Source organism: Equus przewalskii, chromosome 5, assembly GCF_037783145.1.
Source record: "Equus przewalskii isolate Varuska chromosome 5, EquPr2, whole genome shotgun sequence".
In the NCBI taxonomy this organism is placed as follows: Eukaryota; Metazoa; Chordata; class Mammalia; order Perissodactyla; family Equidae; genus Equus; species Equus przewalskii.
The window spans coordinates 83413741-83437904 of NC_091835.1; the positions used below are offsets into that span (position 1 = coordinate 83413741).

General features: G+C 41.0%; 1 long non-coding RNA gene across 1 annotated transcript; it reads left to right on the forward strand.

The window, feature by feature from the left end:
- The first annotated feature begins 1018 nt into the window (after positions 1 to 1018).
- Positions 1019 to 19442, forward strand: LOC139083416 (uncharacterized). The gene is made up of 3 exons (XR_011540120.1): positions 1019 to 1466; positions 7429 to 7504; positions 14554 to 19442. It is a non-coding gene; the product is annotated as an uncharacterized lncRNA (long non-coding RNA).
- The last annotated feature ends 4722 nt before the right edge of the window (positions 19443 to 24164 follow it).

The window sequence follows — 24164 nt, forward strand, 5'->3', positions numbered from 1 at the left end:
TGATGTCCTGAGCCTTATTTAGTCCATAATGTTTTTTATGAATGGTATGAAGAAAGGATAATAGCACATATATGGACCCTTTATACATATACTGTCTCATTTAATTTATATAACAATGCTGTGAAGTAGGAATTGCATTTGGTTACTGGTAAAGAGACGGGAAAAACAGCGGCCGAAACAAGAAAGGGGTTTATTTTTTTTCACATTAAAATCTCCAGAGATGGTCAATCCTGGTCCAGCTCCATGGCTATCAGAGACCCAGGCTTCTTTCACCTCTCTCTTCACCAGACACAGTGAAGGGCCTCTAGTCTCTTGATTGCCTCATGGTAGCAAGATGGCTATTTTAGCTCCCACCATCACATCCATGTTCCAGGTGGGAGGAGGAAGAAAGGAAGCTGAAATGCAGAGGGGCACACCTCCTAACTCTCTTTAAAGGAGATTCTAGGTTCTCTGTAAAGAGATTTCCAAAAAACCCAGTTCAGTGATTTCTGAACCATGATCTCACCCCATCTGCAAGGAACGATGGGAAAGGCACTTCAGTTGATCATATTCTGCCCGCATGGACAGAGTCTGTGCTGGGAAGGAGGGCGGGGAGGCGGTACCTCCTATCAGCCAGGCAGCGGGAAGCGAGCCCCCAAGGTGCCGAGTGGCCTCCCCGAGCCACACGCCGGGTCCCGAGCGCCGCTCCGTCCGCCCTCTGCGCAGGCCCGCGCCTGCCCTTCGAGGCGTGCGGCCCCCGAGGCTGCCCCAGGCCTTCCCGCGGACGTGCTGAGCTGTCCTCCTCGCGGGGTGGACCCTTTCCGGCTGCCGGGAGCTGCTGCGTCAGTGGCGGGGGAACCCAACCAAGCGAGCTCCCACCTGTGCGCCTGGGCGGCCAGTGCGGTGGGGCGTGGGAGGCTCGCTTCCTGGGCGTCCTGGGAGCCGAGCTTGTGCGCAGACGCGGCGTCTGCTGTCCCACGTGCTTCCTTTCAGCTCTGCTGACCTGGCCCCTCCCTTCAGCCCCTCCCGCTTAACATTTAGCCATTTGTCTTTCTTTCCCCGACATCCACCTGTCTGCCTCTCCCGGATCTGACGCCCAGTTACGAACTCCGTTCTCCAGAGAGATTGTGAGCAAAGACACGTGCAGGGGACGTGTTACTCAGCCTCAATCCTCAAGTGCAAACTATTTTTTTAAACATTTACTCTGCACAAATCACTGTGCCAGGAACTACCGGGTTGATTACGAAACATAAGGTAGAGTCACGCTTGACCTCAAGGAGTAAACAACCTCATCGCGGAAATGGAAGGCGCACTAAGCGACAGGTAATCGTGCAAGGAAGTGTGGAAGCGCCGTGAGAAGAGAGCACCGTGAGCGAAAGTGTTGGGAGGAAAGACAAGCCGCTTTTGACTGAGGAGGTCGGGGACAGCGTCACGAGACAAGAGAGAATGGATTTGATCCCTGTTGAAATTAGGAAAGGGGAAAGGAGGTAAGAAGTTTGTCAGGTGGAAAGGTCAAAGTCACAGCTGTGGGAGCCCTCCCGGACGTGGTTGAGAGCTGGGAGGGGGTGGGTCTGAGGAAGGTAGTTGGTTACTATGGGAAAGGGGGGCGGGGGAGGGCACTGGAGAGCTAGCTTGGGGTCAGATGATGGAGAGCCTTGAGTGCCGGGCTGAGGAATGCGGATTGCACGGACACCTGGACGTTATCCAACTCGCAGGTAGGACTCAGAGCAGCCCTTGAAAGTCCTGACTGAAAAGGACTCTCCAGGCCTGTGTAGACTGTGTTCTGTAGGATGGATTTCCCTGCCTGGCGTTCCTTCTCAGATCTGCGATGAGCTGGTGCGGGCCCCACGGCCTCCCTTCCTTCTCCTGCAGCCTGCTGTTCCTTTGCACTGGCCCCTCCATCAGCGCTTTTACAAGGATGAGAGAAAAGGGAACCGACACCAGTCCGTTTTATGAATTGCGTTTTACCAGTCTTACTAAAGGCTTCAGAGAAAAAGAATCTGCCAGCAATCTCCAGAATATGGCCTTCGGTTATTAAGTGGTTGTGTCCAAGAGGACAAGCAAGTGGTGAGGGCGACTCTAGGAGCACTGTGGGTGCAGGTGTCACACGCTGAACAGGGGGCACTGCAGCTCTTCTCTCTGTGCCTGACTTTCTGTCATTGATGCTTGTGAATGAGGCAGCTTGCAAAATGGCGGTGGTAGTCTTGGTTCTGTCCAGTCCTAGGAAGAGAGTTAGGTAAGGATGTTAGTAGTGGTTTCACTTCCCAATAAGCAAATTCCTTTAAGCAGTCTAATATTATCTTATTTGGAGTTATTGAGGATAATTTTGGGTTGCAAGTAATAGACAACCTAACCCAAAGAGGCTTAAGCGTGAAAGGAATTAGTTCACAGTGGTTACAATGGACTAATGTTTGTGTCCCCCAAATTCATATGTTAAATCCTAACCCCCAAAGTGCTAGTATGAGGAGGTGGGGCCTTGGGAGGTGATTAGGTCATGAAGGTGGAGCCCTCATGAATGGGATTAGTGCCCTTAGAAAAGAGGTCCCAGAGAGCTCCCTCACCCTCTCTGCACCAAGTGAGGACACAATGAGAAGTGTGTGACACGGAAGAGAATCCTTACCAGAACCCAACCATGCCGGCGCTCTGATCTCAGACTTCCGGCCTCCAGAGCCACGAGAAATAAATTTCTGTTGTTTATAAGCTACTCGGTCTCTGGTACTTTGTTCTAGCAGCCCTGACTAAGACGGGGTCGTACATGGCTTAGTGAGGCTGGATCCATGGACTAACGCGATACAACCAGGACACTGTGTCTCTCCATCTCTCAACTCTGTTCCCAGCGCACTGTGTTATTTCTTACACTCCCACGCTAGCAAAATGGCTCTCAGTAGCTGCAAGTTTCAAGGTTCAATTTCAGTGGAAAAGAGCACATGCTTCCTCTCACAGCTGCAGCAAAGCTTTCCAGAGTGTATCTCTTCAGATCTGATGAGATGCTTGGTTTTCCAGGCTGAGTCCTTCCATGGAGTTCGGTATTCAGTCAACTACATTCAAAGTGCATGGACTGAGAATGGAAGAGAGAGTGATTCCCATGGTACCAATATGAGAAGAAGGGAAGGGATGCAGTGGGTGGGGTGGGAACAGTAAGTATCTACAGCTGTGATGTTCTAAAATGCCTCTCTTTTAGCAATACACCGCACAGCTGCCCCCATCCTTCTCAACTTCCCAGTTCCATTGTCACATGACATTTCTGAGAAGAGAATACATATAGCCCCAAATACCTAGTACCAGAGCCTAGAATATAATTTTAGGCTAATGTTTTGAGAATATGGGGGACTAGTCTTGGAACAAATGCTCCATGCTGAGGGGTTCACTTTCACTATAATAGTTCATCCTCAGAGCAGCCTTTTGAAGCAGACATATTCTTATTTTTTAGATAAAGAAACTTCAGTTGAAAGAGGTTAAGCATCTCACCCAGTGTCACATAGCTAAGCATTGGGACAAGAAATCTGGTCTTTCTGCTCAAAACCCATTGCTGCTGCACTGTGCTATGCTGCCCCAAAGTCTGATTCCTTTCCCGGGCCTGTTCTCATTTCCACAGTCAGAAAGTTGTGCCATGCATGATCATGTTTTTTTTTCTCATTAAATTGTAAACTGTTGCCTGTTTGTGAAGATAAAGAATCTGAGATATGAGAGCTAAAGGAGGCCTTAGGAATAATCTAGTTCAAAACTAAAAATTCTGCTTCAAAAGACGAGGAGGCAGGCACAGAGGAGCTTCAGTCGTCAGGATCCAGAGAACAGGCAGTGGCCCTTCTTTCCAGATCCATTTGCCGGCTCCTCCACTTTGCCTCCTTGCCTGAATATGACTGTGGAAAAGTTATTTTAACCTCTCTGGCTTTAGTTTGTTCCTCTGTAAAATTAGGGGCAGAGTACTAAATTTCATTGATTGCCGAGTGCACATTATTTCACATTTTAAAATGTAAATGTGGGGGCCGGCCCCGTGGCTGAGTGGTTAAGTTCGCACGCTCTGCTTTGGCGGACCAGGGTTTTCGCAGTTTGAATCCTGGGTGCAGACATGGCACCGCTCATTAAGCCATGCTGAGGTGGTGTCCCACATGCCACAACTAGAAGAACTCACAACTAAAAATACACAACTATGTACTGGGGGGCTTTGGGGAGAAAAAGGAAAAATAAAATCTTTAAAATGTAAATGTGGCTTAAATGGAAAGCAAATCATAGTTTTAATTGTTTTTACTTTCTTGACAGCGCATGTCTCACAGTCACTGAGGTCTTAGACTCTGAAATATGGAAAAACAACTTTCCTGGGGTTGTTGCAGAGACGTAATAAAACAATAAAAGGAAATCCTTTAGGATAGTGTCTGACACATAGTGAATGCTGAGGAAGTGTGCTGCTGGTGGTGGTGACGGTTACACTGTGTGTAAATAAGAACGTGTGTATGCCCATGTACTCTTTTTAGGAGATAAAATTGTCCCTAGGCTTTGTCGCCTTTTACAGCTTTGTCTCTTTAGCTTGTGGGCAACACAGTGGTTTTCCTTTCTTATTCTTTATTCTGGAGTGTTGTATCCCAGAACTTAACCACAGCCCCCAAATCCATTTGAATTATCCAGATTATTTTTTCCTTTGTTCAAATCATGTGGCAAAGTGACAAACTGTCACTCATGTTTGTGTTATATACATACAGGATATAGCTTGTACTGCCTTTCCTTGTTCATAATAGTTAATTGGTAAAAATAGTTTTGCCAGTAGTTTCACTCAAAATTCTCAGCCCCGTCTTATTATAATACAAAAATGCATCAGAGCACAGGAAAATTGGCATGAGATTTTTTTTTTGAGTAGAGATTTATCTTTGCTTAGGCTAGTAACCATGGCTTTCTCTATTAAGAAGGGAAGTCTGATAGAATTCAGATCTTAGTTTAAATTGGCACAATATTAAACTAAATCAAGTTTTATTGATTTCTGAGACAAGTTTCTGCGTGTTTTGTTCATTGTATTTCAAGGCATAACTTTGAAAAGCACAATATTCTTTAAAAGATAGGGCACTCATGAAAAGACATTGTGTTTCTTTCCTCTAGTTCCCAAAATCTCATTGCCTATGGAGTTGAGATCAAAATGGGTGATATCTTTACTGTCTTGTTATTCAAAACTCACAGCTTCATATAATTCTTCTATTAGTCATTTCCCCCTTGTCTTTCAGAATGCCTATAAAATGATGGGTTATTATTTCCGCTACTTCTGTTAGTGTTTATGCCAGCAGGGGAAACATTATTTTATTATTTTTAGAGAATAAGAACTGTTTCTTGAACCAGGAAATTGACTTGCTATTTTAGCGAAATAAAGCAAAGACATCCTTCTCATCAGTCTCTACTTGATTTCCTCTGGGGAGCCTTCTCTATTCCCTAAAACTACCCCCTACATGAGTGAGAAGCCTTCCCCATCATATACTGTGCAGATCTCTATTTATTGCCATGTTCCATTATAGTATTGATTTGTGTTTCTGTCTTCTTCCTAGACAGGACGCTCCTCAAGCACAGGGACTGTGCCCATTTCATTGCTGTGTGCACATATCCTAGAGCACTAAATTTAAAAGCATGTTAAATGAAGAAAGGTCTAACTTGAAATCACTCTGAGAGCTCTGAGGAGAACTGTGTATTCAGTTTCAAAACTGAGGTTTATCCATTGGGTAGTAAGATTCATCACCAAAGTAGGTTTTAGTTTCTCAGAGCTGCACCTGCAAAGTTGCATGCACCACTTTAGGTAATAATCTGCTAGAGACACTTATAGGCACATATTTACTTAATATTAAGCTGGGCTAGAAAAGAAACCAATTTGAAACTGCTTCCTCAGCTGAAAGCTCTATGCCAACAATAAAGTTTAATTTCAGCAGCTGTAGTTCTCAAATCAATAGACTGCAAAGAGGGTGGCAGAATTTCAGTTTTTGGGCTTGAATACTAAGCAGGTCAGAAGTTGCATTATTTAAGAAGAAATTTACTAGATTTTAAGAACAGCTTTTCAAAAATTAGCCATGTGGATTTATATTATTTTCAATAATAATCTAAATCTCTAGAGTAAAAAAATAGTGTCCAACCATAAACACTCCTATTTATTATGTGAATATGAGGGATTTTTTAAAAAGCATTTCTGGCTTCAAAAGAAATACATAAATTTGTAAGTGATAGATATCAAATCACAGTAGACAATTGGATATTCTTACCTGACAAAGAGTCTCAGAGTAGGTCTTTCCTATCCTTTCTTTTTTTTTTTTTTTTTTTTTTTTTTTTTTAAAGATTTTATTTTTTCCTTTTTCTCCCCAAAGCCCCCCGGTACATAGTTGTGTATTCTTGGTTGTGGGTTCTTCTAGTTGTGGCATGTGGGACGCTGCCTCAGCGTGGTCTGATGAGCAGTGCCATGTCCGCGCCCAGGATTCGAACTAACGAAACACTGGGCCGCCTGCAGCGGAGCGCGCGAACTTAACCACTCAGCCACGGGGCCAGCCCCCCTATCCTTTCTTTAGACAGGAAATATTTTAGTAAGACCTCCTGGTTACTAGACTGCATTATGCTAATATCTGTTTTTCTCTTTTAGCAGTTTCTGCTCTAGAGTGGGACCATATGTGTGATGAACAGTGACCATGGCTATATTGGCCTTTTTACATTGACCTTGTCTCCGTGAATGTGTTGTCTTACCTTATCTTTTAAAAACTAATGCTGGTAGTCACTGGGGCACAAGAGTATCAAATCATGGATATTTTTATAACCAAGAAGTCCAATTTGGGAAATAATTTTTTAAAATTAAACCACTTTGTCCTTAGAAAAGATTAACGGTCTTAAATCTCTCCAGGGTCATCAAAGCATGCACTTAAACGAGAGGGTAACAGGCTCCCTATCCTAGATGTTCATAGGTTGAGCAGGAGAGAAAGACTCATCTATTAAGATTTTCTAAGATCAGATTGTATAGGAAGGTCTTGAGGTGTTCTGAAGTAACAGGCAAGAGTTGTCAGCATTTCTGAAGGAATGTTGAAGGTTAAGATGATTAGTGTTTAAAATATAGAGACAGGGAAGGAGGCAGAGGGCCACAGATGGTGCTGAGTGGGGTCAGGACCCTGGACAGCTCTGTGAATCTTGATCTACTGCTGCACTTGTCCTCTTGTCAGCTTTTGGATATGGAGCCAACTCACTCATAGGCTTTGATTCTGACTGAGCTGTGGAATTTTAATGTCATGGTCATGATGTTTTAGGCTCTGGCCTTATTGAGGGGCAGGAGGATAGAAAATCAACTTCATCTACCTTTCATATCCACTGTGGGTTTCTGGCCTGACTGAGGTTTTGGCAACTTGGAGGCAATTTGTGTTAATTATGGGGTGGAGTGCAGGTGGGGTTGTAAGCTATCCTCATACTCTACCATATTTTCCCACCATGCATTTTCTCTCCTCACAGGTAGAGAATGATATGAGCAGAGCCCAAGACTACAAAAGAAAAGACGTTCCCAACTCAGTTTGTGGAGACTCTGAAGGTATTCAGTTAAGCACTTATTTTTCTCTCTCATTGAAAGGAAGAGAAACACAAGTTTTCTCTTTTTAATAATTTTGTGTAATTAAACTTCAGGCTCTTAGATGTGATGCATACTAATAAATTCTCCATGGAATCTTTTAGAAGTAAAGCACAGCTGTTCAATTCATGAATTTATTTTGCAGTGTCTTAATAAAATGTTTTCTGCAAAAAGAATTTTATTCTTTAGATGGCCCAAATGACCTTCTGTATTTTATCTTCTTTCTCATCTCTTTTATTTTTGGCCTGCTTCTTGATTGAAAATACTTGTCAGCTTTAGTACCTTATATTTATGGCGTCAGGGCAATTGTTTCTGAAAGCTGCGTGCCCATGTTCAGGATTTACCATTTTATTTCCTCAGTGCCAAATATTGTACCTGCTGAAGGAGCCTTTAAAGTCAGTGAGGTTAACTGGGATTATATTAAAGTATACGATCTCTGATTCTTTTCTTAATTTAGGTGTTTTACAGATTAAGTTATACTCTGGGTTTATTAAATATTGAACAAGATGATTTCTTATTTAGAAATATGGTTAAAAACAGAAAGAAAAAAATGAGGTAGTATATTTAATCTGAATCCACAAGGAGAAATTTTCTCACCCTCATTCAATATTTGACTGATTTGAATTAGGCCATATTAACAATAAAGTGGCCATTGAAAAATTGTTAGAGACTCCCTCCTCCTCTATGATGTACCAAAAAACACTGGATTGAGTTTTAATCCTTGAGATTTTGAAGACTTTCTTTCACGTCTCACTTATACAACCTTAAGCTGCCCATTCATCTCATTCTCCATCAAGTGTTCCTCCTGACCACTTTTTTTTTTGCTGAAGAAGATTAGCCCTGAGCTAACATCTTTGCCAATCTCCCTCTGCCTTATATGTGGGTTGCCGCCACAATGTGGCTGACAAGTGGTGTAGGTCCATGCCCAGGATCTGAACCCACAAACCCAGGCTGCCAAAGCAGAGCACAATGAACTTAACTGCCATGCCATGGGGTGGGTCCCCTGACCACTTTCAATACCAATCCCCTGTACCAACTTGAGAGAGGACATAGGATGGGAAAAATGGGAGGAGTGAAAGGATGGAGGGAAATGGAAATGGAAGAGGGTGATTTGAACTGACAAAAGTATGGACTTTGTCTATTTAAAATTTTTTCTATTTCTCGAATCTTTGATGCTCACACTTTGTGTATTACTTTCCGAATAGTAAACACTTTTGACATTCCTTTTCCTAGTGTGCCGGTGTGCTGTGAAACAGGGTCACAATGTGGTCGTCATTATATTCTATGTGAATTTCTCTTGGCAGTCCTATTTAGGATCATTAGCAAAAAATGTGCTTGGATAAATTTAGAGCATTAAAAAAATCCCTAACGAGGTAGCATCCTGCTTTATCACTCTTTCAAATAAATCTCTCCCTTCCTATGGCTGATCAGTCCTGGTAGTTGAGTTCATCTGACCAAGACAAATGGAGATTTCTCCAATACTTTGTCAGAAATCTAAGAACGTTCTATCAAGGTGTCTCTAGGCTTTAAAAAATGTAAAAACACTGTTTGACATGTTCTGATCAAAAATTGTTCCTTTCAATATTCAGGTGACTTTCACTCAGAGACATTCAAATGAAACTTTTTAAATTAATCACTAGGAAAAGGAATGTCAAAAGAATAAATAAAAGTATTTACTGTTCAGAAGATAATACACAAAGTGTGAGCATCAAAGATTTGAGAAACAGAGAAATTTTAAATAGACAAAGTCCATACTTTTGTCAGTTCAAGAGATTAAAATTTTTTTAAAACCCTCATCACTTAGAAGTAATTTGGGTCACAACAGCACTTGTCTCAACCCTCAGCCTCTTCCTTGACTTTCTCACTCTTTCATTTCTCTCTTTTTAGGTTTAGAGAGAGCCATATTTTGCAGGAACCTAAAATGGTAGCCTAACATTCACAACCTGGGAAGCCTCTATGGGAGGTAATCAAAGGACAAATACTCCTAATTTTCACACACCAAATCAGTGATATTTGTTATTTCTTTAGCAGACATGTACCAGTAGTATTCTGCTGTGGTAAGCAAGGTAGTTAGACGCTGGCCTCAAGGCATTTATAATTTAAAACCATCAGGAGGGATCAACACGCTGAAGCACATGTCAACAAGCAGGGAACTGCATAATAAATCTAGAGATGGAAGCCGGAGACAAGCTTCTAAGGAAAGCAATGTCTGTAGTCCAGAATTAAAAAGAAAGACTGCCTTCACTTTTTACAAAATGCGGGGAGAAGGAATTATAGGCGTATTAACCTTGTAAGGGATGCTTTTAAGCAAAGATAGGAAGCTGCAAATTTTGGTCATCTCAGCCCCTCATTTTTCCCCCTTTTGTGGCACCATTTAACCCCTGACACTTCGGTCATAAAGTGACTTCTGCTCTCTACCTATTCTCTACCATCTAGATCTAATTAGAACAGTAATTTATACCTTGGTGTCCATTTTTTTCATTGGGTTTCCCTCTTTCAAAAGGTATGTGCCCTTAAGACTCACCTCTCTTGTGAAGTGAAAGGCTTCACACTCTGTTAATAGAATTTTAAACATTAAAATTAATAGAAATTTAAACATCAGCAAATATACGTGTGGGTGGGGGTGATATTTGAGAAATACACATGCTGTCTTGGACCACGGAGATTACAGCACGTGGATTGTATTATTTCTTCTATATGACGATGACGTTAGCTATCCTTTTTTATGTTTAAGCCACCTCGTAAAGCCTTTTCTTTATGTTTTATTGGTGTCTGAGTGAACTGCCAGAGTGATAGTAACAGTGATGATGTGAAGGTAACAATAATGATTTTCCTAATTGCTTAGAGTCATCAGATAAAGAACTCTGGAGTGCACTTCCTTTCAGCGCCGTATTTACAAGCAAAGATTTTTAATCTAGGCATTTAGGTGGTATTTGAATGAAGAAATATGATCAGAAACCTATTATGAGGAAAGGATGGGAATCTTGCCTGCTTTTTAGTGACAACTTTTCAAAATATGAAGGATGGCACAGGGAAGAGGCAGCGTAGTAACCTATGTTAGGAAGAGGCGGCTTCCCTGACCTGAGGCAAGTTCCTGACCCTCTCTGAGGCTCACCTTCTCCACCCAAAAAATGGGAAGGGTAGAGCCCACCCCACAAAGGCGTGGTGAGACGAAGACTTCTGGCTCAGTAAATCTTATTTCCCTATTCTTCTTCTGTGGAAAAAACCCAAAAATCTTAGGCCTGAATACAATATACAAAATGAAACTGACAGTGACCGCAGGGAGAAAACTCTTGCATATTATATGCCAATGAATACAAAGTGTCACAAATATGATGTATTGCTACAATAAACTAGCCCCAGTTTTGAAACTTACCTTGAACACAGGAAATATGAGAAGAGAATTCAAAGCAATCCCCCAAAACTTTAGAGAAACGGAATCGATTTTCCATCTCTCATAGGGACGGTCTCCTACCAAGTCAAATTTCTCCCCATCTAAAACCTTGTTTAAAGTCTACTTTGAAGCCTTCCTATAATAATTACACCGAATGTGACTTAGACCATCTTAATTCTATTGTGTGTACATGCTCACTGCATAATTCACATGTTCTTATGCTTCTATGATGTCTGCCTGTGTATTTGTTTTGCCAATTCCCTGCCAGTTGCATGTAAATTGTAAGAACTTGAGTGTCAGGTCATGCTGTCCTTGCGTGGTTGCTAAGTACCATGTGCTCCCTGTAGCCTTGATCTTACTTGACCTCTCAGAAGTGTCCGTCATCTGTTCCCACTTCTTCCTTCTTGAAACACTGTCCTTGGTTCCTCTGCTCTTGTGCTCAGCTGGCTCTCCTGTTCCCAGCTGCGCCTTCTCAAATTCCTTCACAGGTCCCTTTTTCTGACAACCTCTCGGAAGCTGATATTCCTTGGTGATCTATCCCCTTACCTTCTTCTCTTTTCCTTCAATAGACGCTTCCTATGATTTTATCGGCTCCAGTGGCTCCACTAACATTCATATATACCGATAACTCCCATACTGGGAGCTCAGCACATTCTCTCTTCAGACCTCCAGTACATATTTTCAAGTGCTACTAGATATCTCCACTTACATGTCTCCCAGGCATTTCAAACTCAGCATATAAAAACTAAACATATTGTCTTCATCTTCCCTCCCAAAGCTGTCCTCCATTCCTGCATTCCCCTCTCTGGGAAGACACCTCTGTCTACATCACTGCCCAAGACAGAGGCCAGAGAGTCATCCTTCACTCTGTCTCTCCCTCATTCCATGACCAAACTAGATTCCAGTTCCTAATGATTTCTGCCTCCAAAATATCTCCTTGATTCTCTTCACTTCTTTGTGTCATCACTGCTGCTAACTTGGTAAACATCCACCAAATTTTTGCTGAATTATTGGAACAACTTTCTGTTCTCTCCCGGTCTCCTTGGGATGATGGCTTGCCCAGTACTACCCCATTCTCCATACTGTAGTGAAGTGGTCTTTCTAAATTGTAAATCTGATTCCAGACACACACCTGCTTAAAACACATAGATGGCCTTCGTAACCCTCCGGATAAAAATCCCTTGTCCTTAGCAAGGCCAGCCAGCTCTTCACGATGCCCCTTTCCTATCCAGCCTCATCTCCTGCCACTTACTTTCTCCTCACTGTCTTCTGAACTATTTGAAATTCTCCAGATGTGACATTTGCCCTTGTCTCTTTGGCCTCTGTGACTCCATTTCCTCTGCTTAAAGAAACTTCCCTCTCCCCACCTTTAACTAAGTTACACAGAGCATCGTTTAAGAATGATGCAGTTGCTTCTCCTCTTCCAAAGTTGAACAGTTCACCTTGGACAAAGTCAATTTTAATAGAAGAGAGCCAATCAATTAAGTTTCCTTGCGATCTAACCACATTAACTCTGGTAGAAGTTAACTCTGCAGTATGAACTGAGCTTGTTTAGATGACTGGTTCTGGACACAGATACCAGCTATTTATTTATTTTTCAGCTTTATTGAGAGAATATGATGATTTGATCTGCACATACATTGGGAAAGGATTGCTCATGTCAAGTTAATGAACACACCCACCACTTCACCTATTTACCCTTTTTTTGTGTGAGAGAACATTTAAATTCTACTCTCTTAGCAAACTCAAGTAGTACAACACCAGTGTTGTGAGCTATAGTCACCATGTTCTACATTAGATCCTCAGACCTTACTTATCTTGTGACCGAGTTGGTACCTTTTACTGACCTCTCCCCACCTCCCTCGCTCCCAGTCCCTGGCAACCACTCTTCAGCTCTCTGTCTCTATGACTTCAATTTTTCTTTTTTAGGTTCCACAGATAAGTGACACCACGCAGTATATGTCTTTCTGTCTGGCTTATTTCACTGAGCATGATGCCCTCCAGGTTCATTCTTGTTCTGGTCTCCAGAGAGGATCGCAGGCACGGCGTGTGCTCAATCAGATGCCCAGCCCTCAGGCAGCAGCCATTGGAGTGTGCACATGGAACCCTCTCAGGGGAAGCCTGGGAGATGTGGATTTGGCCTGCTTCTCTGCACGGAGCCCTGGGGTGAAAGCCGTGGGGTGCTCTGTACCCCTTAACAACTGCTCCTTTGTTTGCTAGAGTCTGCGGGAATTTTCTTTACTCCCACTGGGAGTGACCAAGGCTGCTTGTCCCTCTAAACCTGCTCAAAAGATGATGGTGTAACTCCAAATTACTTCCCTCGTGCTGCTGAGTCACCCTAACTTATCCGCAAGTTTTCTTCCTGGAGGACCTGGATCCTACGAAGCAAGCAGAAGGCACACACGAAGCCAATCACTCTCGACCCCTACCCCAGGATCTCTCATCCTCTCTCCCCCCCAGCTAAAGCATTCAGGTCTAGAAATAAGGCATCAAACTCATCATTTTTTAATATAACAAGCATAGTACTTTTGACTAACACTTGGACATAAATTATTTAATACAATACATTCGTAGTCAGAATTCCCCACGTGGGCTGGCCCCATGGCCAAGTGGTTAAGTTTGTGGGCTCTGCTTCGGTGGCCCAGGGTTTCGCTGGTTCGGATCCTGGGCACCGACATGACACTGCTCGTCAGGCCACGTTGAGGCGGCGTCCCGCATAGCGGAGCCAGAAGGAGCTCCAACTAGAATATACAACTGTGTATTGGGGGACTTTGGGGTGAATAAGAAGAGGAAGAAAAGACTGGCAACAGATGTTAGCTCAGGGCCAATCTTTAAAAAAAAAAAAAAAAGAATTCCCCAAACATTACTGAAACAGATCAGCTTCCTGGTCAATAGCTTCTGCTTCTGTGATAGATCACTTTCATGTTCCCATTTGGTTTCCATTATCATTAGCAAGTGAATATTGTTTATTTTGCATCCATGAGATCTGAAGTCATATCCAAAGGCCTAAGCTGGACACTACAGATCAACTTCATTTCCATCAGAATCTGACTGAATGTTACTTGAAGAAGGCATTTGATCGTGAGGCAATTGTCCTTCTGTAATTTGCAATTGGATTTTCATAGGTCCACTCTCTGTCGCTACATTCTTCTTCATATGTTATTTGACATTTTTCTCATGAGCGTTTAGTACTACTGGTTCTTGGTAGATGGGTTCAGGACACAGGCATACATCATGTAAATTAAATGTGACATAGAAGTGATCAAGAATGCCAGCCAGAAACATTAATTTCCTGAAAATCTGGCTACCAGAACTATATACGGTGATCCAGATATGATAGGATTATTGCAGGGTGGAATTCAATCTTTTCCACGCTAGTCTTGGACGCCATGCTTCTCATAATGCAGTGAAGTTTGCAACACTGTGCCTTTGGCTCGTACCGAACTTTCCGTGAATAAAATCCCACAGCCTTTCTTCCACAAATGGTTAAGTCAGTTCTCCCACAGCCTGAAATTTTACCAGTGTTTGTCTAAGCCTAGACTTTAGCTTCATAGTTTTTCCCAAATACATTTTGTCTTATTAGTTTTAAGCACGTTTTCTGGCTGCTTGTCTTTGACAGCTTCACTCAGAAGAATCCTGCTCATCGATTCATCCCTCCTTCAGAATCTTTTACCCGGGACGCTTACATCCGGCTAAATCAGGACATTCTGAACCGATGTTATACTAAATGCCTTGAACTGCTTTGCAATCAATGCCTTGGAACGGAGTGGGGATGAGGGAAAGGGAAGAGAAGGAGGGTAAGAGATAGAATAAAACTGGAAGATGAGTAAATTTTTTTAACCTTGGAATCAAGAAGTTCATTATGAATATGACAAACACAGCTGTAACGGACCTAGGCAGTGACTCAGCCTGCCATCCTGGCCGTCTTTTAACTTTGGCAGCATGAATTGAAACTGAAAGACTTCTGCTGCTCTGGCTGAGGATTTTCATTTAGCCTCACCACCAAGAAAAATCAGCCTGGAGCAATGAGTGTGCTGATTTTGTTAATTCTCTCAAATATGTCGGTTGTTTGAATCACTACTGATTAAATATTCTTGACACTTTTCCTTTCTCAGTGTGCCATGACTCATCAGGTGATCACAGTGGAAGGCAAAGGCTAAATCTGTTTCTTTAAACTGTTTACTGAACGTGACCAATGGAAGAAACCGCTCCAGCTAAGATGATGAGTGGCACGTTGGTAGGCTGCATGTCTATTACCTATCTGTTCATAGTCTTCAAGAAACGAAAATATTAGCTATAAGGAAACATCACCAGGAGCTGAGTCAGACCAGAGACGTGAAGTACGGCAAGGCTGGGCTTCTGCTGCCAAACAAGCATTTCCCAGGTGAGGCAGATGGCTCTGCTGCTGCTGAAGGTCATTTCGAGGCAGAAATTTTGGCTGTGATCATGGATTTTCTCTTTGCCTTATCAGGAGTTGTGTTCGAATTCATTCCAATATTTGATTTTCTATTTCCCTAACAGTTTGAATTTTAAGATAGTAAAATGACTTGCCACAAAGAAACTGGGCCTTTCTAGAATGTTACCTGAAAGTTCACAGATACTGTGCTACTTTTAGCGTAACAAAAGTTAGATTTTCTGTTCTGTCTATGACAACATCAGGAAAAGGAGGACCTACCACCACAAATCACTCACTCCCACCCCCCTCGTCACCCATCGGGCTCTGTCAGCTGTAATCAGGGAGGGCAATCACCTTATTCAGTGTAGCAGGAGTACTGCTCCAGAAGTTAGGAGAACACATTTGCTCTTCTTAGCTCTGCCTACTCATTGTGTGACCTTGGGTAAGTCGTTTAAATTCTCTGATCTGTAATTTCTCATCCATGTAGACATTAGACAAGAATAAGATCTTGGATTTTATATTTCACTCCATGACTTCCTCCATCCCAACAAGAATTATCTTCCTGGAATGTGACTAGGATTTTATATGTGTACCTCACTCAATGTAATCTGGGATATTAGCTTAATTTAATGATCACTTGGAAAATAATCTGAAGAAAAGCTCAGATAACAAATCATATATTTTTCTTCTGCCAAGAAAGATCCTGTTTTAGGGGTTTGGTTTTGCTGACTTCAGAGATCATTTTTAAAAACATCTTTAGGTAGAGTGATATATTAGTCTATGCACAGAACTGCTGTCTCAGGGGTGGGGGGTGGGGAAGGTTTAAGGGCTATGAGCCTCGTTCTGAGGGCTCCCTGACTCCTCTCTGGGATTCCGGCCAGACACCTCACTTCTTTGTATCTGAATATCTTTATTTCTATCTGGGAGTTAGACAGTTATTGCAGCTTGCCTCAGGAAACTGTGGCAGATACAAATCAAAATCATTTGGGAACACAATGCCCATGGGACAACATCAGAAGAATATTAAAATTTTAACAGTAAGTAAAAAACTAAAAGTTGCTTCCTTCAGGCTTTGTTATTGACAGTGTAAGTGCCTCATGAGTTGGAGACTCTAACATCATCTGTAGGTTGCCATGGCAACAGCTACTGTTACCAGCCTACCTGGAAGGATCTGAATGTAAGGTAATAATTCAGAAGTCTCTCCTGGCGGTGACTCACGAAGTGCCAGGCATCTTCCTCCTCCGGTCTGTGTACTTGCCCAATTTCTCACTTGCCGCTGCATCAAGAGCCATTTTGTGCTCTGCGTTTCTCTTCTGCGGGACTACATGGTTCCATCGGCCATCGGTCTGGGATAATGCTCCTTCTCTTCCTTGGCAGATTTAGAAGGCACGTGAACTGCAGGGGAAAGCGGGGTGGAGTCACGGGGAGAATTAGAAGGAGGAAGATCTCTTGTTCTTAATTAGGAGTAGATAATGTGGGTCTATGGAATTACTCTCACGTAACTCAGTAATGCCTATTAGAGTGACTTAGCTAAAGTTCACTCTTCTTATTTTATGGCAGAGAAAGAAATATTGATTGGGGTTAAGTAAGTGGTTACAAGTTTAGCCAGTTTTGTTTTCATGTATCCGCTGTATATCGTTTCTTTTTATTTTCTCTTTTTAATAAATTCTGGTGACTTCCTGGTTAGGGTGGTGAATGGAATCAATGCTAAAACTCCCATCTTTGGCTCAAATATATAAATTATAGGTAAAATATACTTTATAAATTGAAAAGCATATGGCCACACTCAAAAACATGAAGGGGAAATATATGATCCAGAAACCAGGATATTACTATAAAATTGGCAAAACAAACAAAATCAAACAGAAACATATAGCTGCAAGCAGTTGAAGCCATGGGCCTGGCACAGTCTATCAGGAGCTCCAAAGGGAGGACGGAAAAAATGGGCGCAAAGCAGTAGTACAAGACATAGTGCCTGGAATTTCTCAGAACCGAAAAGAGATGAAAGTCTTCAGACGGATGAAATCCAACAGGGTAAATAGACTTTTTCCTTCTTCTTCTCAGCAAAGCCCCCCAGTACATAGTTGCATATTTTGGTTGTAGGTCCTTCTAGTTGTGCTGTGTGGGATGCTGCCTCAGCATGGCCTGATGAGTGATGCCATGTCTGCGCCCAGGATCCAAACCAGCGAAACTCTGGGCCACCGAAGCGGAGCATGCAAACTTAACCACTTGGTCACAGGGCAGCCCGTGGGTAAATACTTTAAACATTCACATTGAGACGCGTTATAGTGAAATTGCAGAATATTAAGGTAAAGAGAAAATCCTACAAAACAAAAATAAAAATCAGATTAACAGTAGACTTTTCTCAGTAAAAATAAATGCCTAAGAAAATAGATTGGTATCTATAAGGTTTCTGAAAGAAAAATAACTGTACTATATTGTACAGAAGGTCAAGCTATAATTTATGACGGTATTTTAAAGCATACTCGCACCTCTAAAAATAAAGACAATCATTAGAACTTTGAAAGTCTATTTTTTCAACTAACTAAATAAATTTATAGAATTAGGTGAAAGTAGTGATGTACAAGAACCAAAAGTGAGCAAAGAATCAGGAAACCATAACAGAAAATGCAAATGAATGTTTTCTATAAATAAATACAAAATAATATTTTTATGTTTAGTAACATAATGTATCTAAAATTTTAGGCAAAAATTATATGGGAGTCGGGGAAAGTTTGAAGAAAATTAAAGTGTGCTAAGATTATTGTCTTCAGAAGGAGGAGAGAGATACTGTTAAGTTTGGACTTTGTTAAGAAAATCTAAGTATGTGAATGAATGTTAAAAATTTTTTTAAATTTTAAAGGTCAACAGTGAAAGACAGAAAGGAAGAAAGAAATAGAATACATAATTTCCAATTGAGTAGAGGGGAAAAGGGGAACAAAATCTTGATCAGTTGAAGAGAAGACAGGAAAAGAAAGCAAGGAAAAATAAGCAAAGAGAAAGTATGATACGTAATACACAATAATATGGCAGAACAAGAACAAAGGTATCAGTAACCGCAAAAATACGTAAAGTACCAAACTTGTCTAAAAGATAGAGACTCTCAGAATTGAAAATAAATCCATCTGTGCACTGTTCCCAGAATTACCCAGAAATGGATCAAATGGATAGGGGAATATATATTTTGATAACATCAACATAAAGAAGCTGCTATAGCAATATTCAAGCCATCAAAATAGATTAGCTTGGTGAACAGCATTGAAAGAGTCAAAGAAAAAAATACTTAATACTAGTAAAGAAACAATTCCCCCAAACCACAAAAATTACCTTCCCAAATGTATTCTCCTGCCCAGTCCTCCTGTGATCTCAAACATAGTTGTGTAGTTTAATTTGTCAGTGCTTTTGTATTCAATTTTTAGGTAGCATTTAAAGAATAATAATGCTTAGGGGTTTTTTTGTTTGTTTTTCTATTTTGCTAAGGAAGATTTGCACTGAGCTAACATGCTTGCCAATCTTCCTCTATTTTTTCTTAGTATGTGGGCGGCCAGCACAGCATGGCTGCTAACAGAGCAGTATAGGTCAGGGCCTGGGAACCAAACCCAGGCCACTGAAGCGGAGTGCACTGAACTTAACCACTAGGCCTCCGGGGCTGGCCCAACACTTAGTTTTTAACGATGACAATTAAAACATATAGCTCGTTTCTTAACACAATGCCCATACTTTAGTGAAATTAAACAGAAAATGTGTTACCTGAGAAATCCTTCATACTTTGATCACGTTCTCTTTAGAGGTCGCATTCCTGATTCTCTCTTATCCCATTGGATTATGTATGCTGTAAATAAATTTTAGGAATGTTCTTCTCTCCTGCATAATTCTGAAACATAAGTATTTAAATACTATGTCAGTGCGTTTGTCCAAAAGTAGCTCTATCTTTATAAGTAGATATCTCCTGCTCTTTGTTCTGGTTATCTCTTCCCCTCAGTGGGAGGCCATTGGAGTCAACTTTAATGATGATTTTGTTGAAATATTACATTTTGTTTATTAATGCTTATATGTAATTAACAAATTTCTCAATTCTTATGTTTAAAAATGTAAATAAAACATTCAAGGTAGCTCTCCCAGTATTTATCTTTTCCCGTTTAATTAGACTACAGAAAAAAATCAAGATGATATATCTTTAGAAATAGAAGGAAACCCAAAAGTCAAGATAAATTAAACTGTTTATATCATTGAATAATTTAAAAAGCATACCTGATGTAAGAAGACTAATTGATTGAAACGTCTTGTTAATTAATTTCTGTAATATTTGTCTCCTTTGATCGAGATTGCATAGGAATCCCAGCTGGGAATGGAAAGAAAAAAATGAACTATCCCTTGCAGAACATATCTATAGGAAGGGATTAGTGATTGCTGGGGCTCAGTGTATGGTTTTGGATCAAATATTGTTTTATGACTATTATGGTTCTAGGTGGGTTACTGGGCCAGGAGAGTGGTTTCTCTTGATTTCATGCCCTCCTCTGTTAATCAAGGCCTCCTGTCTCCTGACATTAATGTTGTGCAGCAAAAATTTACTCTATCGCTTAACACAAAGCAGAAGAATGCTAATTTACTGCCATTCCCTGAACACCTCGTGTAAAGAAAACATCCTTTTAACAACAAATATGCCTCCCCAGTGCCTATTTCTTGTCAGCAGACACGGTTTAATCTCTGAGAGGCAGATGCACAGAGCTTTTGGCTGAAAATACAGAGAGAAATTTTACAGCAAACACATCAAGAGGGAAATCGGGAACAGCTACAACACTCTGCTGCTCAGTTTCGGAAACCCTTCCGGAGGACGGGACAAAGCTGGCCTCCTGCCGCCTCCCCAGATTCCTTCTTTGGAGCGTAATCTCTTGAGCGATTTTTCATTATTGTCATTACTGCTTAGATCAACACCAGGCAGATTGAGTGGAAATCCTTCCAATCCATTTTTAATCTTTCAAACAAGCAAATTAGTCGTGAATTATTTATCAAGCACACCCAGGTGGGCTCTCACACGGTCACATCAGCTTTCTGCATTCCTGTAACCTAGAGTTTCTGAGCGTTGGAAATACAGCTGTCACCCCTATTTCTTTTCCTTTACCAATTTTCAATTCGTTTTCTAAAAATACTTTGATATGCCGTCCGAGTAGTGAAAGAGGTTTGCTTCTCTATTCAGAAGTGATGTCCTGAAACCGCTGAGGAAAATCAAAAAGCACCTGGGGCAACAGATGTTTAGGGTTCACGGAGAAGTACAAAGAGGGAGTTGGGGAAGGAAAAATGGAAGGAAGAAAGAAATTTTTTGCAAAAAGGAAGGTTAAGATGATAACACCTTTTGGGCAGGAAAGAGGAGTGTGGAGTGTGTATTCTGCTGATCCTACCGCGCCAGTCAGCAAACTTGTTTTGAGGAAAAAAGGCAACCAACGTGACCTGGAACTTTGTGAAGTCAACGTGGATTCTCTCCTTCCCTTGCTGACCTGAGTCTTTAGTCAACCCAAATATCGCCACCTTGTTTTACAGTGCACAGGCCTGTAGACAACATCTAGCCCCATATTACATGTACTTCTAATATACAGGCACATTTTCTGGCTACTTCACAGCCTGGAGGTTATAAAGTCCTGGACAAAATTGTAGAATTAACTCAAGCAAAACTGAGACATTCTTGCAAAAACCAAGCAAAGAATACTCTACTAGCAATGAGCGTAATGTTACTTGTGTGGTTAGAAATATGATGCTGCTAAGTAAAAGATAACTTTTAAAAGATGAATGCAAATTTAAAGTTTTTAGAATGAGTTTATGGTTTTAAAGAGTTGCAAAAGCTAACTCTCATGAGCATTTATTATATACGACAATTAATTCTCATAAAAATCCAAAGAGTTAGAAGCTAGTAATGTCCCCATTAGTTGATGAGGAAACCGGCGTATAGAGAGAATGACTAGCTTGTCCAAAGTTCCATAGCTAACGAGTGGGCCGGGGAAAGTCTGAACACAGACATTCTGCATTCAGAGCCACCATTTGAACTACTTGACGTCTGGCCTCCCTTCCACTCACTATACACAATATTACTAAAATTGTTATTGTAAAGCACTGGGGTGACTCTTTACCAGATAACAAAAATGCCTCTACAGTGTCTTGTATAAAATTTACACAAAACACTGAAGCCATTTGCAACTCTGATGGACATAACAAAACTGATGACTGCGCGGTTCTTACAGCTTTCCTTTCTGCTCTGTGCGCTTTCTGCCCAAGCCGGTGTCAAGTAATATTACTCTGAGGTGGGGAAGATGCCAAAAAGTAGACGACAGAGAATAAGTCAATGGGGCAAAGGGATTGCAAAAGGATTGCAAGGAAATGAATCAGAAATACTGTGCATTTTGGAGTCTACCAGAGACCAACAACATTAAACGTAAAATAGATCAAAGAGTAAAGAAAAAACTCTAGAAGCTATGATGTGGTGTGTACTTTCTTATGTAAAATTCACTTAATTCTCCTGGTAACGCTGTGATATAAGTATTATTAACCTTTCTAAAAGTGAGGAACCTGAAGTGAGGCGAGGCGGAGACGGAAGTCAAGTACGGCTCCTGTCGCCACACCTTTGCTGTGTCTTCTGCTGCTCTGCTCACTGTGGCTGTGACAGGCAATGAGGAGCTCCAGTCCTGGAGTCAGTCCCAAATCTTTGATTTCCAAATCATGACACCCCTGCTTATTAGCTCTATAGTTTGAGCAACGTAGTCAACCTCTCTGCAGCCTGATTTCTTTATTTATGAAATGGAAGTGGTAGTGACACACAAAGAGTTGTTGTGAGGACTAATGCGCTGATACGTACACAAGTGCACAGAAGAAGATCTGCTGGACATGTTGTAAAGGCTCAATAAAATTTAGAAAATATAATCATCGTTCTTGTTTTTATTATCATGAGCCATTGCGACAGCAGTGCGCTTGGAACGAGGCAAGGATGTCCTCTTCACCACCGCCACTCAACAGCGTGCTGGAGGTTTTAGCTAGTGCCACAAAGCAAGAGAAAGAAAAACAGGTCATTCGGATTGGAAAGGAAGAACTATAATTATCCTTATTCACGGATGATATGGTGGTGAAATTTGGAAATCCTATGGAACGGACAGAAAAGCTACTAGAGGTAATAAGTCAGAGCTCATAACGACAGATTCAAGGTCAATATGTAAAAATCAGTTACAGTTTTTACACTAGCAACAACAATTAAAAATAGAAAACATCAGTTATATTATCTTCAGAAAACATGAAATAATTTAGAATGAATTCAACAAAATCTGTGAAAATCTTGTACACTCAAAACGATAAAACATTGCAAGGAAAAATCAAATAGAACAAAATAAGTGGAGAGATATACCACGTACTCAGCTCAGAAGACTCTGTATTGTTAAGAATTGGTTCCCCTCAAATTGATCAATCCAATCTCAGTCAACATCCAAACAGCCTTTTTCACAGAAGTTGATAAGCTGACGTTAAAATTTACATGAAAATGCGAAGAACCTACAAGAGCCAAATACTTGGGAAAAAAGGGGACAGCTTACTATATTACATGATCTCCAGACTTATTGTAAATCTATGCTAATCAAGACAGTATGGTGGAGGCATAAAGATAAACATGTAGATCTATGGAAAAGAATTAACAATCCAGAAAGAAGCGGACACTGTGCTCAACTGATTTTCCACTAATATGTGCAGGTAACTCAGTGAGGGAAATGGTAGTTTTTTCCAAGCAATGGTGTTAGAATTATTAGATATCCATATGGTAAAAATCAAACTTTCACCCTTTCTTCATCACACCACACTAAAAAGTTAACTCAAAATGAATCACAGAAGGAAACAAGAGGAAACTTTTGTGATATTAGGACAGATAAAGATTTCTCAAATGGAAAAAGTAATAGCCATTAAAAAATTGATAAATTGGACTTTATAAAAGTATGAAACTTCTGGTGTTCAAAAGATACCATTTCAAGAATGAAAAGGTAAGCTATACACTAGGAGAAAATATTCACAATCTTTGTGTCTGATAAAGAACTTGTATACAGAATATATAAAGAACTCCTACAACACAATAATGATAAGGTAAAGAACCTAGTGAAAATAAGGTAAAAAAGTGAGGATACTTCACCAAAGAAGATATACAAATGGCTATTAAACACATGAAAAGATGCTCAACATCATTAGTCATCAAAGAACTGCAAATTAAAATGACAATGGTCAAAAGGAGTTAACATTTCTTCTTTTTTTTTTTAAAGATTGGAACCTGAGCTAACAGCTGTTGCCAATCTTCTTCTTTTTTTTTTTCCTTCTTCTTCTCCCAAGAGCCCCCCAGTACATAGTTGTATATTCTAGTTGTAGGTCCTTCTGGTTGTGCAACATTTCTAATCTTTCTTATTTTAATGACTATCCCAGAACAATAACAGTACCACCCACCCCACACTCTCATCTCCACCCATTCTTTATGATGTATTTATTTATTTCCCAAATAGCAAGAGCAATGTGAAATGTCTTCAGTTGTCGCAACTTGGGGGAGGGGTGCCCCAGGTGTCTTGTGTGTAGAAGTCATGGCTGCCGCTAAACATCCTCCTATGCAGGGGACAGCCCCCTGTAACAGAATTATCTGGCCCAAAATGTCAGTGGGGCTGAGGTTGAGAAACCCTGAGTTAGGTGATCTGGCTATGTGCTCTCAAAACATCCTGCCCATACCCCTGTAAAACTTACCATATTGTTGATAGTTACCATTTACAAGCCTGTCTCACCTACGAGGCTGAGTAACTGAGGGCACTTAGCTCGGTGCTGCCCGGTACATG